This window comes from Arvicanthis niloticus, chromosome X (genome assembly GCF_011762505.2).
Source record: "Arvicanthis niloticus isolate mArvNil1 chromosome X, mArvNil1.pat.X, whole genome shotgun sequence".
In the NCBI taxonomy this organism is placed as follows: domain Eukaryota; kingdom Metazoa; phylum Chordata; class Mammalia; order Rodentia; family Muridae; genus Arvicanthis; species Arvicanthis niloticus.
In genome coordinates, this window is record NC_047679.1 from 123,036,549 (window position 1) to 123,046,651 (window position 10,103).

The 10,103-nt window shown below is 36.6% G+C and overlaps 1 pseudogene; it reads right to left on the minus strand.

Annotated features, from left to right (window-relative positions):
- Positions 1–1,869: 1,869 nt before the first annotated feature.
- On the minus strand, positions 1,870–3,548 carry LOC117694424 (serine/threonine-protein phosphatase 2A catalytic subunit alpha isoform pseudogene; annotated as a pseudogene).
- Between the last annotated feature and the right edge of the window lie 6,555 nt (positions 3,549–10,103).

Here is a 10,103-nt window from a genome sequence, read left to right on the forward strand (position 1 = left end):
TCCATCAGAAACCCCACTCTCAGTCTAATGGTTGGATGCAAGCATCTGTCTCTGTATTTGTCAGGCTCTGGCAAAGCCTCTCAGGAGACAGCTATACCAGGCTCTTGTCAACAAGCACTTCTTGGCACTCACAATCCTGTCTGAGTTTGGTGTCTGTATATCCGATGGATCCCCAGGTGGGGCAGTCTCTGGATGGCCTTTCCTTCAGTCTCTGCTCCACACTTTGCCTCCATATTTCCTCCCGTGAGTATTTTGTGCCCCTTCTAAGAAGGACTGAAACATCCACCCTTTGGTCTTCCTTTTTCCTGAGCTTCATATGCATCATTGCTTTTGTTTATGATCTTTAAATAAATTTGATAGGTGATCATTAAAGTTTGTGCACAGCTACTAGCTGTCCCTATTTGTTATGGCAATGTCTGTGCTTCTGGTTTCTACTCTGGCCATTGTTTACTGTTGCTAAGACTGTAATCCAGCCTTGGACAACTGAGAGATTGCAGAGTGTATATTTGCATTTGTTATTTGTAATTTGCTTGTATCCACTGAGGAATATATGTTTGTGTTAAATAAAAGAACACTGGGCCTTAAACACAGAAACAAACAAACAAAAAGAGCCAATGTATTCTACAATGAGCATACAATAATTGAAAAGTACATTTAGTATACTTAGAGTATCAAATGTCACAGCTTAGCCACACAGTGTTTACCTTCACAATTGTATGATTAACTGATAAAAGAATCACAGAATATCATACTGCATAACACTAGTCTGAAAAAAGTCAAAATTCAAGCATAGCTTTTACCAAATATATACTTCTTTTAAGCTATCGAAATGTCCAAAAACTCATAAATGGTCACATCATAAATTGAGCCCAGTCCTCTATTGTATTTAAGAGACAGCTAGGCTATAGAACCATAAGTGAAAATGTGATCTTTCTGTTTGACATAAGGTCACAAAACACAGTATACTGTATGTAGTATTCAACTCTGTAGAAACCACTACAAAATAAATAAAATTCTAACAAAACCTGATTAAGACCAGACAAGAATAAATTAAATAGAGTTTAACCAAGGGAACATTTAATAAAATACAAAACTAAAGCCAGATAAGAATATAAATCATTATTTAAATCCAATAGAATAAATATTGCAATTAATAATTTAACTGTGAACAAAAACACATTAATAAAAATATATAAAATGATGTTATGATTATATAATATTTACAGGTACTTTTCCAAATATAACCCACAGTTAAACTAAAATAATAAAATATACCATTGGACATTAGTTAAAAAACACATTAGATATATTAATACATAATGAAGTTTAAGATTAAAAAAACTTCCTTTGAAAGAAAAAGGACAGTAAATAAATATAAGAATGTCAACCCAACAGAAAAATTTCAATGATGTTAAAGGTTTAAACTACAAAAAGCAGTCTCATAAAACATGAAACAAAAGCTGCAAAGATAAATAGACAAATTCATAAGTATACAGAGTCAATTGAATTCTCTCAATAGAGAGAATAGTTTGCTTGAATAGAAAGCAAAGTAACAAAAAAGCATAAGCACCAAGTATAAATACAAACAGTACAAATTATTTTCTCCTACTTTCCCATTCTTTTTCTCTGATGACACAAATGCAGGCTATTTTTTTTCTTGTTTTGCAGGCCTGGTTAATGTTTTCTTAAGCCTTTTAAAAGTTCACTAAGTTTTAACAGCTTTTGCTCATGGTTATTCATTCTGTTTTCTGTTATCATGCCTTGATGATTTAGCCCATACACTAAGATTGTTTTAAATTCTGTAATTTCCATATTTGAATATTATTCCTTTTTTGTTTTTTGTTTTTTGTTTTTTGTTTTTTGTTTTTTTTTTTTTACACAGTGGCCTTGATCTTTATTTTTCTTTACCTGGGATTCTACAAATTCTGAAATTGATCAATAGATTTATCTTGTTAATAAACAGCACCAGTCGTGCCCACTGATACAATCCAAAGCTGACTTTCTCAGTTCTCCAGTTTATTATGAAAACACTGCAGTGACTTGTGCAGTAACATCATCTTACAGGAGGGAAACAGTTCTGTTCAAAACAACTCACCAGGGTTTCTGACAATAACAAAGAACAACGCGGGGCTGAGATTTGAGAAGGAGAGAAACTGAGTGCAGACAAATCATACAATTAAATTAATGGTATCCCTGAAAGAAACACAACAAGAGGGAGGCCTTGGTACTTATTTAAAAATGTTCATTAAACTCCAATGATTGTTTGCTATCCTCATCTACAGTCATGCTGAGTAAGCTACAGCTAAGTGGAAGTCAACTGGACTCACAGGTGTTAATGTTTACATCCTATATCTGCAGTCTCTCAAGAAAGCAAAAGTAACCACAAATAGCGCTATGCCAGAAACTGGATTCTTGACCAACAATGTCGTGTCAGCATGCAATGAAGTGGTTCATTCTAAAGTGGTCACGGCTGTTGATGACAAGAGGCTTGTATTTTTATACATCTTTTGGTCCGTGTGAAACAAGTGTTTTGAATGTTAACTATTTTCTGACACTTTGGAGTTACTGTTGCTCTTCCCATTTCCATTAGGTCACCATACGGTTCATGGCAATACTGTACAACTTTAAATTTTCATTACAGGAAGTAGTCTGGGGTACGAGTGACATGTGGCTCGCCTCTACGAAGTGCTGGATCAAACTGCAAGAAAGAATACTTAAGAGTGTCATCAAGTTCCATGATTGCAGCTTGGTTACCACAACGATAGCAATAGTTTGGAGCACTGAAATTTGTTACTATATTCCGGTCATGGCACCAGTTATATCCCTCCATCACCAGCTGGTGAGCTCTGAACACCAAGGTAAGGCCATTGGCATGATTAAATGTCTCAGAAATATCTTGGCCAAAGGTATAACCAGCTCCCCGAGGAGATATCCCCCACCCACCATGGTCATCTGGATCTGACCTCAGCAAGTCACACATTGGACCCTCATGAGGAACTTCTTGTAGGCGATCAAGTGCTCAGATGTGATCCAGTGTGTCTATGGATGGTGAGAGATCACCATGTAGACAGATCTGCCCATCCACTGAGGCAGTGAGAAGAAGATAGTCAAAAAGGTCTGTGAAGTATTTCCAAACCTTTGCATTTCCGTATTTCCTTAAACACTCATCATAGAAACCATAAACTTGTGTGATCTGTCTGCTCTCGTGATTTCCTCGGAGTATGGTGATACACTCTCGGTAATGAACCTTAAGAGCTACAAGCAGTGTAACTGTTTCAACGGAGTAATATCCTCTGTCCACATAGTATCCCATAGACAAGTAATTAGTATCTGGTGATTTACCACCAATTCTAAAGAGTTCCATGAGATCATGAAATTGCCCGTGCACATCTCCACACACAGTGACTGGACATCGAACTTCTTGCACGTTAGATTCTTTTGTCAGGATTTCTTTGGCCTTCTCTCAGAGGCTCTTGTTGAGCTGCTTGATCCACTGGTCCAGCTCCTTGGTGAACAACTTCTTGTCCATGATGCTGCCCGCCCAAACCGGCTGCTGCTCTGTGCTGCTCCCGCGCCTGCTGCCACCCCCACCCCCACCCCCACCCCCACCCCCACCCCCACTCCCCACCCCTGGCCACATGCACATGCTGCCGCCGCTCCCCGGGGTGCTTCCTGTGGCCTCAGATGGCTGCTGGGTGCACAGGCGGCTGTGCCTCCTCCTCCTAGCCCTAGCTAGGACTTGACTTTCTTGAATATTATTCCTTTGTTAAAGTTTTTACATTTTTTACTTTTTTCAAGAAGGTTTGTGTTTGCTTTGTGAAGCATTTATATAAAATATAAATAATTGCTTGCAAAATAATTCTAGTATCTCTTTTACTCCTGCATTTTCATGACTTTTTTTTTTTTTTGGTGTTATGTTATCACTTGTTCTTGAGATGAATGGTTTTATTTTTCAGTATCCTTGCCCATTTCAGTGTTCTACTGTGTGATTCTGAATCAAATGTAATGTTTTCTCTTATCAAGTTTCTCCTCTTAAAATACAGTTCAAGTCACTGATGGATATATGGATTCAACTTCTTAACTGTTACTAAGAACAAAGTAGAGTTTTGCATCAAATCATTCTTTTGTTTTTTTTTGTTTTGTTTTTCTGTTTGTATTTTATGATTTGGTGGGGTAAAATCTGTTTTGCATGCTTTTTCTGTAAAAGTATCTTTTACTTGCTTGAGGTAATTGTTGTCTTGGAGGCTTACTGCCTCTGTCTGCTAACTTAGGCCTAGTAGTGGAATCTTGTAGCCTCCATACTTACAATCTAATATAGGACTAGAACATTTTCAGCCTCTGAGACTTACTGATGAATAAGATCACCCTTTCTAGCTCTTTCTCTACTCAGGTTGGCTGATTAAACTCAGGTTTTCTGGATCCAACTCCTCTCCAAGATGATTGATGTCTTCTCTCAGCTTCTCCTGAATTGATCTGATTGGCATCATACCGACTTTGGCTAATCTTCTGGCTACTTTTTATTCTCTGACTTGTTCTGTCTTCACCTGTGCCTAGCTTGTTCTCTCTCACCAACCTGTCTTTGTTCAACTTGGTAATACTGCCTCCTCCTCGTCTCTCTGCATTGTCCCTTAAGTAGCTTTCCTTTCCTCTCTCTCCTCTTGAGAATTGGGCTTATCCTATTCTGTCAAAACTTTCTCTGATTCGTCATTTTGTCTGCCTATCAATTAGACATCACTTTCATACATGGTTGATTCTTTCTACAAAGTTTACTGCAATCGTTTGGGATTAAAGATGTGTACTAAGAGTGTATCTTTATAACAGCCAGAGAGATTAAAGGAAGGTGTGTGCTAAGGGCATATCTGTACTCCAGACAGAGTAGCCATGTTGCTGGATTAAAATCTCTATACACTTTCCAACCCCTTTATGACACCAGTATTACCCTGATATCAAAACCAAATAAAGACAAAACAAAAAATTATAGACTGATATCCTTACTGAATATAGATGCACACATGCTCAGTTTAATAAAAAGTAAAGGAATAAATCTCATGGCATTACGCCCTTTAACCAGGAACTGCAGGCACCTGATGTGTATTAACAGAGGGAGAGTTAGGATTTTCTAAGGATAAGCGTTCTAGTTGGTTGTCCAATTCTGTTTGACCAGCTCTGGAACCATATACACACAGACAACAGAAACAAACTTAGAAGTAATTTACATATTTGTACATGCATTCATATGTTTTTGCTTACCTATATGTAACAATAATAATTAGAAAGAAGTAGCTATCATTTTGAGATTGAAGGAGACAGCAAAAAAGGAGTTGGAGGGAAGGGATGTGGAGGGGTTAAGGGGAGAAAAAAAAGGGAAGAAAGTGATGTAATTACATATTAATTTAAATTTTTAAAAAATAATTGCAAATGTAATTTTAAAAGATCCTTCATTATGACCAAGTTGTTTTCATCCTAGAAATGATAAGAGGGTCCAACATATATAAACTTGAAAATGTTTTTCTTCATATAAATAGAATCACCTGGTGATCTCATTAGATGAAGAAAACATCTTTTGACAAAATCCAGAATTCCTTCAGGATAAAAATAATGGAGTGGCCGGGCAGTGGTGGCACATGCCTTTAATCCCAGCACGTGGGAGGCAGAAGCAGGTGGATTTCTGAGTTCGAGGCCAGCCTGGTCTACAGAGTGAGTTCCAGGGCAGCCAAGGGCTACACAGAGAAACCCTGTCTCGAATAAATAAATAAATAAATAAATAAATAAATAAATAAATAATGGAGTGGTTAAACATAGTGGGAGTAGAGCTGCTGCTAAGTCTTTCCAGTCTTGGGCGATCATCCTTGTAGAGGATTTATAATCCAGCAATATAGCTGCTTTGGCAAGGGATCACATGTTTGCAGAAAGTAATCCATTGTCATAGTAACAACTGGTTGATTAGGGGATTTCCAAGGGTCCCCTTTGGCCAACAACCCAGTTGAGTGCTATCCAGTCCCAGTATTGGAAGAATTGTTGGGTGACAAGAGATGGTCAGTTGGAACACTGTCACTCCATTATCAAGAAACTTCATTAGGAACACCTTCATATATTTAGAAAGTTTCCATTGTACTAGTTTTGTCACACCATTCTTCAGTGTCCTTCAGTTCTAGTTGTCTCACCTCACATTCCTTCCATTAACACTATTTCTCCTCTCCTTTCTGACCTTGTCCTCCCATTTAAGTCCTGATTGCCCTCAGCCTCTCCATAAGATCTATGGTATTTCCTCATCTCTGGGAGATCCATGTACCCCCCACTCTCACCCCTTGTCCTTCCTTTTCTCTATACCTATCTTTCCGGGGTCTATGGATTATAGGTTAGTTATCATTTATTTAATTGTTAACATCCACATTTAAGTGAATATATATATATATATATATATATATATATATATATATACATATATATATATATACTCCTCTTTCATACTATGTAGTTAAAATGCTCAAGTATATTTTTATGTTATAAGGCTTAATACATTTTTAATATTTTCACATGTATTTTTATAATTTATATATTTTATACTAATTTAGTTGGGCCCTCATGCAATACCATCATGTTTTTGTAGTTTTAAAATTTTAATACATGGCATATGGCATATTATTATTGTTTAATTTTATATTTGTTTCATCACAAGTTCTAATGTTTATTTCATACTTTTAATTGCTATTTTGCAAGGTATAGGACCATGAATTATTTGTTAAGTTTCTTCTTAATCAGTAGCTCAATCAGTTTTTAAATCAGTTTTTCTTATTAATTTTTGAATAGGTTTAATTATAATATAAGAGTTGCTGCAAGATTTTTAACCATGTACTGCATAAAGCCAAATCTGTAATTCCCTGTAGTCATATATTGTTAACATTATCTTGATTCTACACTTCATTTCATATTTAATTTTATAAACATTATACAACATCAAATTTATAGACCAAGATTATTTCTGCAGGTTCCAAGATACTTTTTATGAAGTCTTAAAATTATAGAAAATTAATATATTCTAATACAGAGATGACAACTGCCCACCTAGTCATCCACTCCCTTATTTATCCATTCATAATTCTATTATTTTAATGAGCACTATAGGGAGAACACTTGGTAAATTTCTGTCTTCTTCTTTCCTATGAAGCAGCTAGAAGCATGAAATTTAACCATTTGAGAATCCTTTTACAAATACTTGTTCTGGAATGCATAGATTTAAATTATAAAGAATCATGAAAGAGGTAAATAGCTGCTTCCCTTTATATAATACATTGCATTCTTCCAGTATGCTTCTGCACATAAAGTCAGGTTTTGAGAAATTCTTGTGTTAGGATTCAGTATCTTTTCTTCCTACTTCATTGTGAATTGAAATAAGAAAGCCATAGTGAGGTTGTATGAAATTTATTTTCAAGTATGGAAGAGTTGGTTTATTCAAATGTAGAAAAGGAAGCTCATTGCACAATGTATTGCATCTCATGCTGAATTGGAGTAGAAGGAACTACCTTTCTTCTGAATTGAGGCAAAATTCCAGATTTATGTCAAAGCAGATATTGTCAAGATTTCACAATGTCTAGTTTATAACAAAGCAAGCAAGTAAATTAATCATGAAAATAAATTATTTATTTGATTCATTATTGACTTTTTCATTGGTTTAGAAAACTTCAAATATTCATGATAATTACTATTCCACAGCTGAGATTTATTTTTTCATTTTTTTATTTTCATACTTGAATATTGCAGTTATATTCATTTCTCCCCACTCAGCTCTTCTTGTTTCAACCAACCCCCTCTCAAATTCATGAACTTATCTCTAATAATTATTTTATACACACACACACACACACACACACACACACACACACACACACACATTATCCCTAGAAAATGCTGATTCTTCCTCTTTCAGCAACCACTAATTGTGCAGACTTCATCTAGAGGTGAGCCTTTGTGAGATCCATGTTTGCTAATAAACTTTCTACATAATGATATTTTTGAGATTTCATGGGTCCAGCTTCCTAGTCATATATAGAAAATACTATCTTGCAGGAAATATCTTGGTTTTCTGGAACTTACTACCTTTCTGTCACCTCTCCCATGATGTTCAATGAGCCCTTGCACATTGGTCAGTTGTCTCTGCATTTTTAACAGCTATAGGTTTCTTTTTTCTAATTAATGTATTTATTCATTTTATATTCCAAGATCACCCCCCTTCTCATACAGCTCGTCCCCATATTTCCCCCCTTCTCCTCTGAGAATGGGGAAGCCCCCATGAGTATCATCCCAACCTGTCACATCAATTCACTGCAGGACTAAGTATATCCTCTTATCTTCTACCTTGAGGCCAGACAAGGCCAGTTCAGGAATGGTTCCACAGGCAGGCAACACAGAAAAAAACCTGCTCCAGTTGTTGGGAGACTAACATCTATATGCTACATATGAACAGGATCCTAGGTCCAGTCTATGATTGCCCTTTGGTTGGTAGTTCAGTCTCTAGGAACCCACAAGAGTCCAGGTAAGTTGATACTGTTATTCTTCTCATGGAGTCCCTATCCTCTTTGGGTCCCTCAGTTCTTCTCCCGACTCTTGAACAAGACTCCTCAAGCTCCATTTAATGTTTGAGTCTCTGTGTCTGTTTACATTAGCTGCTGGGTAGAGCCTCTCAGAGAACAGTTATGTTATTTCTCCTATCTGCAAGTATATCAGAATACCATTCATAGTGTCAGGGATTGGTTCTTGCCCATGAGATGAGTCTCAATTTGGACTAGTCATTGGTTAGCCATTCCCTTAGTCTCTGCTACATTTTTGTCCCTGCACATCTTGTAGGCAGGACATGTTTTCTGTCCAAAATTTGGTGGGTGAGTCACTGTCCTTTTCTCTCCACTGGGAGTTCTGCCTAGCTATAGGTGGTAGCCACTTAAGGTGCTATATCCTTCTCTGCTAGTAGTCTCAGCTAGAGTTACATAGATAGACTCCCTGGAGCCTCCCCTGTCTCAGGTCTCTGGAATATACTAGAAATGCCCTCCACTCCACCCACCACTGATTTCTATTCTCTTTCTTTTGTTTGCTCTATACCAATCCCCTTTCACTGTTCCACTCCCCAACCTCTTTCCTACCCAGTTCCCTCCTCCATCCATCTCCAATATATATTTTGTATTGTGTTCTGAGAATGACTCAAACTTTCTCCCTTGGGCTATTTTTGTTATTTGACTTCTTTGGGGCTATGGATTGTAGGTTAGTTATTCTGTACTTCATGGTCAATATCCACTTAAAAGTGAGTACATATCATGCATGTCCCTTTGTGTCTAGGTTACCTTACTCAGGATGGTATTTTGTAGTTCCATCCATTCACCTGCAAAATTCATGTCCTTGTTTTTAGTAGCTGAGAAGTATTCCATTGTCTAAATGAGCCACATTTTCTTTATCTATTCTTGGGTGGAGGGACATCTAGGTTGTTTCCAGTTTCTGGGTATTATGAATAATGATGCTATGAACATAGTTGAACACATGTTCTTGTGGACATTCATTCTGAAAAAAAGAAATTTTTTTTGATGAAGTATGAAAGCTACATATATCTTTGGGTATAAAAATAGGTATTGACAACACAGTTGGTTTTCTAAATATGGATTTAGAAAAGTGGCAATAATAGGTTCTCTTCTATTATCTATCTCACTGGCTATAGGTATTTGGCTAGGTCTGTGGTACTAGGCATAATGTTTTTCCTATTAAATGTGCCTAAAGTTCAATTAGATGGCTATTTTATTAAACCCAAGACTTAAGTGCTACTATTGAAAGACTGGGGTTATCTTCCTAGGCATGTAATCAATCACTGTAGTGTAGGCTTTAGAAATGGATAGAATTATTGATTAAATTGTTTTACATTGGCATGTTGCACAGCAACTTTACCTACTATGAATGCTAATCCTCAAGGAGGAAGCTTACAGTTCAGTTCTAGCTTGATTTCTCCAGTATTGTCTCTGAACTATATACTATCTTAAGCAATGAGGTTTTACCTACAAGTTTGATAGGCAATCAAGGGAAATACCATTAATATACATTATTTCTTTGAGTTCCCCCAGACTCTC